Source organism: Balaenoptera physalus (genome assembly GCF_965194825.1).
Source record: "Balaenoptera physalus genome assembly, chromosome: 3".
NCBI lineage: Eukaryota > Metazoa > Chordata > Mammalia > Artiodactyla > Balaenopteridae > Balaenoptera > Balaenoptera physalus.
In genome coordinates this window covers 39850654-39859304 of record NC_138890.1, presented here as the reverse complement: position 1 = coordinate 39859304, position 8651 = coordinate 39850654, and positions in this window count along the sequence as shown.

Genomic DNA, 8651 nt, shown 5'->3' with positions numbered 1-8651 from the left:
TACTAGTCAGATATATTCTTGGGCGGTGAATAGGGGGTGTTGAGTCCAATTCACTGAGCAATGAGTAGGTCTTGTCTATTACCTATTGGGTTTATGGAACGGTATCTGAGCTAATTTGAAACCCTTGTTTTATGCATCACCCCACCTCACCTTTCCCGTTAAGCAGCCATAGTGTGTTTTCTAAACGTGTGACTCTGTTCTGTTTTGTAATTCAGTTCAAGGGTAGCGGTTTTTACATTCCCTCGATAAGTGATATCTTATGATAAGTGTCCTTTTCTGTGTGACTTATTTCACTTAGAATCGTCGTACCTAAATCCACTCATCATGCTGCTACTAGCCTTATGACGTTGATTTCATGGCTGAGTGATATTCCATTGTACATAAGGACCACAACTTCTTTATCCATTTTTCTCTTTCCTGGGATATTTAAGGTGTAACGAAGTGGAGGTTCTTGTCAACAGAGCAACCCTAAACTTTGGGGTGCCTGTGTCTTGCTGATTTTTAGTTTTCCCAATTTATACGCCCATGAGTGGAAGTGCCCTATGCTCTCTAAGCTGAGTTTTTTAGATGTTTCAGGACACACCGTACACTTCTCCAGAGTGGCTCTTGGCAATTTACATCCCGCCCATCAGCGTAGCCAGGCTCCCGTTTCTCCATGGCCTGTCCTGCATTTCTGGTTTTGACACTTTATTCAGCATGGCCCTTTTGACTGATGGGAAACGAGACTTCTTTGTAGCGCTGATTTGCCTTTCCAGGTTGCTTGGTTGGCCAAAAAGGGCGGACGCGTTTTTTCGTGAACATATTCAGGAAAAAACGCGTACGCCCTTTTTGGCCAAGGGCATCATTGTCGAGGTTTTGCCGCTTTTCCTGTTCTTTAAAGGCGATTCGAATCTCCCTCCTGAGATCTGTTTCCTGCAATTCTGCCTTGCTTTCCAATCCTCTTCGTTGCCTTCCCTCAATATATTTGTGGACGAGAGTTATCATTTATAAGTCTGCAGGTTTGTGAATTGCAGTGCCCCTGAGCTCCATTTTTCAACTCGCTTTCTTGGGAGCTGGCCGCAAAAGCGCAGGATTGCTTCAGGCCCTATTCTGGTCCCGGGCGGCAGGCTGAGCCTGTGGTTAATTCTTCTTCCTGATGGGAAAATAGAGTGACCTGTGCCTGTCCCAACACTTAGAGCTAGTCTCTCATTGGTTCCCCTTCTTCCCGTTCATCCTCAGGACAAATTGCAACCTGTACGGAACAGGAGGTTAAAGGTGCTGATTCTCCAAGGAGGGAGATTGCTAGTAAAGCGGCTGGAATGGCGAAACCGAGCACAAGGAGATGAGAAATGAGGTGCGTTTTGGAAACCTTGCCCGATCACACGGTGTACCATCTTCTGGGTTTCTCATGCATGTTTTCGATGTAGGAAGATGCCCTTGAACCTGGAGATTTGGGACCCATGGGATGGGCACCACGCAGTATTACTTTAAAGGGTCTGCGTTTCCTCACCCAACCTCACCCAACCTCTCAGCCCCAAGAGTGTCCACCCTTATGTCTCAATCAGCTGTGGGTCTAGATATGGTCAATCCAGGTGGCATCACAGCCCCTGAACGAATTTTGTAAGAATTTCTCTCTCTTTCACTGTCTTTGTTTCACGGGTTTTTAAAAGTAATTGATTTTTATAATGGGATTTAGCTGCTTTTCACTGCTGTGTTTATGCCGCTTTACACTCACTTGACTCACTTACAGAGAGATATCAATACATAGGTTTTAAGATTCTTACTAGTCAGATATATTCTTGGGCGGTGAATAGGGGGTGTTGAGTCCAATTCACTGAGCAATGAGTAGGTCTTGTCTATTACCTATTGGGTTTATGGAACGGTATCTGAGCTAATTTGAAACCCTTGTTTTATGCATCACCCCACCTCACCTTTCCCGTTAAGCAGCCATAGTGTGTTTTCTAAACGTGTGACTCTGTTCTGTTTTGTAATTCAGTTCAAGGGTAGCGGTTTTTACATTCCCTCGATAAGTGATATCTTATGATAAGTGTCCTTTTCTGTGTGACTTATTTCACTTAGAATCGTCGTACCTAAATCCACTCATCATGCTGCTACTAGCCTTATGACGTTGATTTCATGGCTGAGTGATATTCCATTGTACATAAGGACCACAACTTCTTTATCCATTTTTCTCTTTCCTGGGATATTTAAGGTGTAACGAAGTGGAGGTTCTTGTCAACAGAGCAGCCCTAAACTTTGTGGTGCCTGTGTCTTGCTGATTTTTAGTTTTCCCAATTTATACGCCCATGAGTGGAAGTGCCCTATGCTCTCTAAGCTGAGTTTTTTAGATGTTTCAGGACACACCGTACACTTCTACAGAGTGGCTCTTGGCAATTTACATCCCGCCCATCAGCGTAGCCAGACTCCCGTTTCTCCATGGCCTCTCCTGCATTTCTGGTTTTGACACTTTATTCAGCATGGCCCTTTTGACCGATGGGAAACGAGACTTCTTTGTAGCGCTGATTTGCCTTTCCAGGTTGCTTGGTTGGCCAAAAAGGGTGGACGCGTTTTTTCGTGAACATATTCAGGAAAAAACGCGTACGCCCTTTTTGGCCAAGGGCATCATTGTCGAGGTTTTGCCGCTTTTCCTGTTCTTTAAAGGCGATTCGAATCTCCCTCCTGAGATCTGTTTCCTGCAATTCTGCCTTGCTTTCAAATCCTCTTCGTTGCCTTCCCTCAATATATTTGTGGACGAGAGTTATCATTTATAAGTCTGCAGGTTTGTGAATTGCAGTGCTCCTGAGCTCCATTTTTCAACTCGCTTTCATGGGAGCTGGCCGCAAAAGCGCAGGATTGCTTCAGGCCCTATTCTGGTCCCGGGCGGCAGGCTGAGCCTGTGGTTAATTCTTCTTCCTGATGGGAAAATAGAGTGACCTGTGCCTGTCCCAACACCTAGAGCTAGTCTCTCATTGGTTCCCCCTCTTCCCGTTCATCCTCAGGACAAATTGCAACCTGTACGGAACAGGAGGTTAAAGGTGCTGATTCTCCAAGGAGGGAGATTGCTAGTAAAGCGGCTGGAATGGCGAACCCGAGCACAAGGAGATGAGAAATGAGGTGCGTTTTGGAAACCTTGCCCGATCACACGGTGTACCATCTTCTGGGTTTCTCATGCATGTTTTCGATGTAGGAAGATGCCCTTGAACCTGGAGATTTGGGACCCATGGGATGGGCACCACGCAGTATTACTTTAAAGGGTCTGCGTTTCCTCACCCAACCTCACCCAACCTCTCAGCCGCAAGAGTGTCCACCCTTATGTCTCAATCAGCTGTGGGTCTAGATATGGTCAATCCAGGTGGCATCACAGCCCCTGAACGAATTTTGTAGGAATTTCTCTCTCTTTCACTGTCTTTGTTTCACGGGTTTTTAAAAGTAATTGATTTTTATAATGGGGTGTAGCTGCTTTTCACTGCTGTGTTTATGCCGCTTTACACCCACTTGACTCACTTACAGATTGATATCAATACTTAGGTTTTAAGATTCTTACTAGTCAGATATATTCTTGGGCGGTGAATAGGGGGTGTTGAGTCCAATTCACTGAGCAAGGAGTAGGTCTTGTCTATTACCTATTGGGATTATGGAACGGTATCTGAGCTAATTTGAAACCCTTGTTTTATGCATCACCCCACCTCACCTTTCCCGTTTAGCAGCCATAGTGTGTTTTCTAAACGTGTGACTCTGTTCTGTTTTGTAATTCAGTTCAAGGGTAGCGGTTTTTACATTCCCTCGATAAGTGATATCTTATGATAAGTGTCCTTTTCTGTGTGACTTATTTCACTTAGAATCGTCGTACCTAAATCCACTCATCATGCTGCTACTAGCCTTATGACGTTGATTTCATGGCTGAGTGATATTCCATTGTACATAAGGACCACAACTTCTTTATCCATTTTTCTCTTTCCTGGGATATTTAAGGTGTAACGAAGTGGAGGTTCTTGTCAACAGAGCAGCCCTAAACTTTGGGGTGCCTGTGTCTTGCTGATTTTTAGTTTTCCCAATTTATACGCCCATGAGTGGAAGTGCCCTATGCTCTCTAAGCTGAGTTTTTTAGATGTTTCAGGACACACCGTACACTTCTCCAGAGTGGCTCTTGGCAATTTACATCCCGCCCATCAGCGTAGCCAGGCTCCCGTTTCTCCATGGCCTGTCCTGCATTTCTGGTTTTGACACTTTATTCAGCATGGCCCTTTTGACCGATGGGAAGCGAGACTTCTTTGTAGCGCTGATTTGCCTTTCCAGGTTGCTTGGTTGGCCAAAAAGGGCGGATGCGTTTTTTCCTGAATATATTCAGGAAAAAACGCATCCGCCCTTTTTGGCCAAGGGCATCATTGTCGAGGTTTTGCCGCTTTTCCTGTTCTTTAAAGGCGATTCGAATCTCCCTCCTGAAATCTGTTTCCTGCAATTCTGCCTTGCTTTCAAATCCTCTTCGTTGCCTTCCCTCAATATATTTGTGGACGAGAGTTATCATTTATAAGTCTGCAGGTTTGTGAATTGCAGTGCCCCTGAGTTCCATTTTTCAACTCGCTTTCTTGGGAGCTGGCCGCAAAAGCGCAGGATTGCTTCAGGCCCTATTCTGGTCCCGGGCGGCAGGCTGAGCCTGTGGTTAATTCTTCTTCCTGATGGGAAAATAGAGTGACCTGTGCCTGTCCCAACACCTAGAGATAGTCTCTCATTGGTTCCCCCTCTTCCCGTTCATCCTCAGGACAAATTGCAACCTGTACGGAACAGGAGGTTAAAGGTGCTGATTCTCCAAGGAGGGAGATTGCTAGTAAAGCGGCTGGAATGGCGAACCCGAGCACAAGGAGATGAGAAATGAGGTGCGTTTTGGAAACCTTGCCCGATCACACGGTGTACCATCTTCTGGGTTTCTCATGCATGTTTTCGATGTAGGAAGATGCCCTTGAACCTGGAGATTTGGGACCCATGGGATGGGCACCACGCAGTATTACTTTAAAGGGTCTGCGTTTCCTCACCCAACCTCACCAAACCTCTCAGCCCCAAGAGTGTCCACCCTTATGTCTCAATCAGCTGTGGGTCTAGATATGGTCAATCCAGGTGGCATCACAGCCCCTGAACGAATTTTGTAAGAATTTCTCTCTCTTTCACTGTCTTTGTTTCACGGGATTTTAAAAGTAATTGATTTTTATAATGGGGTGTAGCTGCTTTTCACTGCTGTGTTTATGCCGCTTTAACCCACTTGACTCACTTACAGAGAGATATCAATACATAGGTTTTAAGATTCTTACTAGTCAGATATATTCTTGGGCGGTGAATACGGGGTGTTGAGTCCAATTCACTGAGCAAGGAGTAGGTCTTGTCTATTACCTATTGGGTTTATGGAACGGTATCTGAGCTAATTTGAAACCCTTGTTTTATGCATCACCCCACCTCACCTATCCCGTTAAGCAGCCATAGTGTGTCTTCTAAACGTGTGACTCTGTTCTGTTTTGTAATTCAGTTCAAGGGTAGCTGTTTTTACATTCCCTCGATAAGTGATATCTTATGATAAGTGTCCTTTTCTGTGTGACTTATTTCACTTAGAATCGTCGTACCTAAATCCACTCATCATGCTGCTACTAGCCTTATGACGTTGATTTCATGGCTGAGTGATATTCCATTGTACATAAGGACCACAACTTCTTTATCCATTTTTCTCTTTCCTGGGATATTTAAGGTGTAACGAAGTGGAGGTTCTTGTCAACAGAGCAGCCCTAAACTTTGGGGTGCCTGTGTCTTGCTGATTTTTAGTTTTCCCAATTTATTGGGGCCCATGAGTGGAAGTGCCCTATGCTCTCTAAGCTGAGTTTTTTAGATGTTTCAGGACACACCGTACACTTCTCCAGAGTGGCTGTTGGCAATTTACATCCCGCCCATCAGCGTAGCCAGGCTCCCGTTTCTCCATGGCCTGTCCTGCATTTCTGGTTTTGACACTTTATTCAGCATGGCCCTTTTGACCGATGGGAAGCGAGACTTCTTTGTAGCGCTGATTTGCCTTTCCAGGTTGCTTTGTTGGCCAAAAAGGGCGGATGCGTTTTTTCCTGAATATATTCAGGAAAAAACGCGTACGCCCTTTTTGGCCAAGGGCATCATTGTCGAGGTTTTGCCGCTTTTCCTGTTCTTTAAAGGCGATTCGAATCTCCCTCCTAAGATCTGTTTCCTGCAATTCTGCCTTGCTTTCAAATCCTCTTCGTTGCCTTCCCTCAATATATTTGTGGACGAGAGTTATCATTTATAAGTCTGCAGGTTTGTGAATTGCAGTGCCCCTGAGCTCCATTTTTCAACTCGCTTTCTTGGGAGCTGGCCGCAAAAGCGCAGGATTGCTTCAGGCCCTATTCTGGTCCCGGGCGGCAGGCTGAGCCTGTGGTTAATTCTTCTTCCTGATGGGAAAATAGAGTGACCTGTGCCTGTCCCAACACCTAGAGCTAGTCTCTCATTGGTTCCCCCTCTTCCCGTTCATCCTCAGGACAAATTGCAACCTGTACGGAACAGGAGGTTAAAGGTGCTGATTCTCCAAGGAGGGAGATTGCTAGTAAAGCGGCTGGAATGGCGAACCCGAGCACAAGGAGATGAGAAATGAGGTGCGTTTTGGAAATCTTTCCCAATCACACGGTGTACCATCTTCTGGGTTTCTCATGCATGTTTTCGATGTAGGAAGATGCCCTTGAACCTGGAGATTTGGGACCCATGGGATGGGTACCAGGCAGTATTGCTTTAAAGGGTCTGAGTTTCCTCACCCAACCTCACCCAACCTCTCAGCCCCAAGAGTGTCCACCCTTATGTCTCAATCAGCTGTGGGTCTAGGTATGGTCAATCCAGGTGGCATCACAGTCCCTGAACGAATTTTGTAAGAATTTCTCTCTCTTTCACTGTCTTTGTTTCACGGGTTTTTAAAAGTAATTGATTTTTATAATGAGATTTAGCTGCTTTTCACTGCTGTGTTTATGCCGCTTTACACTCACTTGACTCACTTACAGAGAGATATCAATACATAGGTTTTAAGATTCTTACTAGTCAGATATATTCTTGGGCGGTGAATAGGGGGTGTTGAGTCCAATTCACTGAGCAAGGAGTAGGTCTTGTCTATTACCTACTGGGTTTATGGAACGGTATCTGAGCTAATTTGAAACCCTTGTTTTATGCATCACCCCACCTCACCTTTCCCGTTAAGCAGCCATAGTGTGTTTTCTAAACGTGTGACTCTGTTCTGTTTTGTAATTCAGTTCAAGGGTAGCGGTTTTTACATTCCCTCTATAAGTGATATCTTATGATAAGTGTCCTTTTCTGTGTGACTTATTTCACTTAGAATCGTCGTACCTAAATCCACTCATCATGCTGCTACTAGCCTTATGACGTTGATTTCATGGCTGAGTGATATTCCATTGTACATAAGGACCACAACTTCTTTATCCATTTTTCTCTTTCCTGGGGTATTTAAGGTGTAACGAAGTGGAGGTTTTTGTCAACAGAGCAGCCCTAAACTTTGGGGTGCCTGTGTCTTGCTGATTTTTAGTTTTCCCAATTTATACGCCCATGAGTGGAAGTGCCCTATGCTCTCTATGCTGAGTTTTCTAGATCTTTCAGGACACACCGTACACTTCTCCAGAGTGGCTGTTGGCAATTTACATCCCGCCCATCAGCGTAGCCAGGCTCCCGTTTCTCCATGGCCTGTCCTGCATTTCTGGTTTTGACACTTTATTCAGCATGGCCCTTTTGACCGATGGGAAGCGAGACTTCTTTGTAGCGCTGATTTGCCTTTCCAGGTTGCTTGGTTGGCCAAAAAGGGCGGATGCGTTTTTTCCTGAATATATTCAGGAAAAAACGCATCCGCCCTTTTTGGCCAAGGGCATCATTGTCGAGGTTTTGCCGCTTTTCCTGTTCTTTAAAAGCGATTCGAATCTCCCTCCTGAGATCTGTTTCCTGCAATTCTGCCTTGCTTTCAAATCCTCTTCGTTGCCTTCCCTCAATATATTTGTGGACGAGAGTTATCATTTATAAGTCTGCAGGTTTGTGAATTGCAGTGCCCCTGAGCTCCATTTTTCAACTCGCTTTCTTGGGAGCTGGCCGCAAAAGCGCAGGATTGCTTCAGGCACTATTCTGGTCCCGGGCGGCAGGCTGAGCCTGTGGTTAATTCTTCTTCCTGATGGGAAAATAGAGTGACCTGTGCCTGTCCCAACACCTAGAGCTAGTCTCTCATTGGTTCCCCTTCTTCCCGTTCATCCTCAGGACAAATTGCAACCTGTACGGAACAGGAGGTTAAAGGTGCTGATTCTCCAAGGAGGGAGATTGCTAGTAAAGCGGCTGGAATGGCGAACCCGAGCACAAGGAGATGAGAAATGAGGTGCGTTTTGGAAACCTTGCCCGATCACACGGTGTACCATCTTCTGGGTTTCTCATGCATGTTTTCGATGTAGGAAGATGCCCTTGAACCTGGAGATTTGGGACCCATGGGATGGGCACCACGCAGTATTACTTTAAAGGGTCTGCGTTTCCTCACCCAACCTCACCCAACCTCTCAGCCCCAAGAGTGTCCACCCTTATGTCTAAATCAGCTGTGGGTCTAGATATGGTCAATCCAGGTGGCATCACAGCCCCTGAACGAATTTTGTAAGAATGTC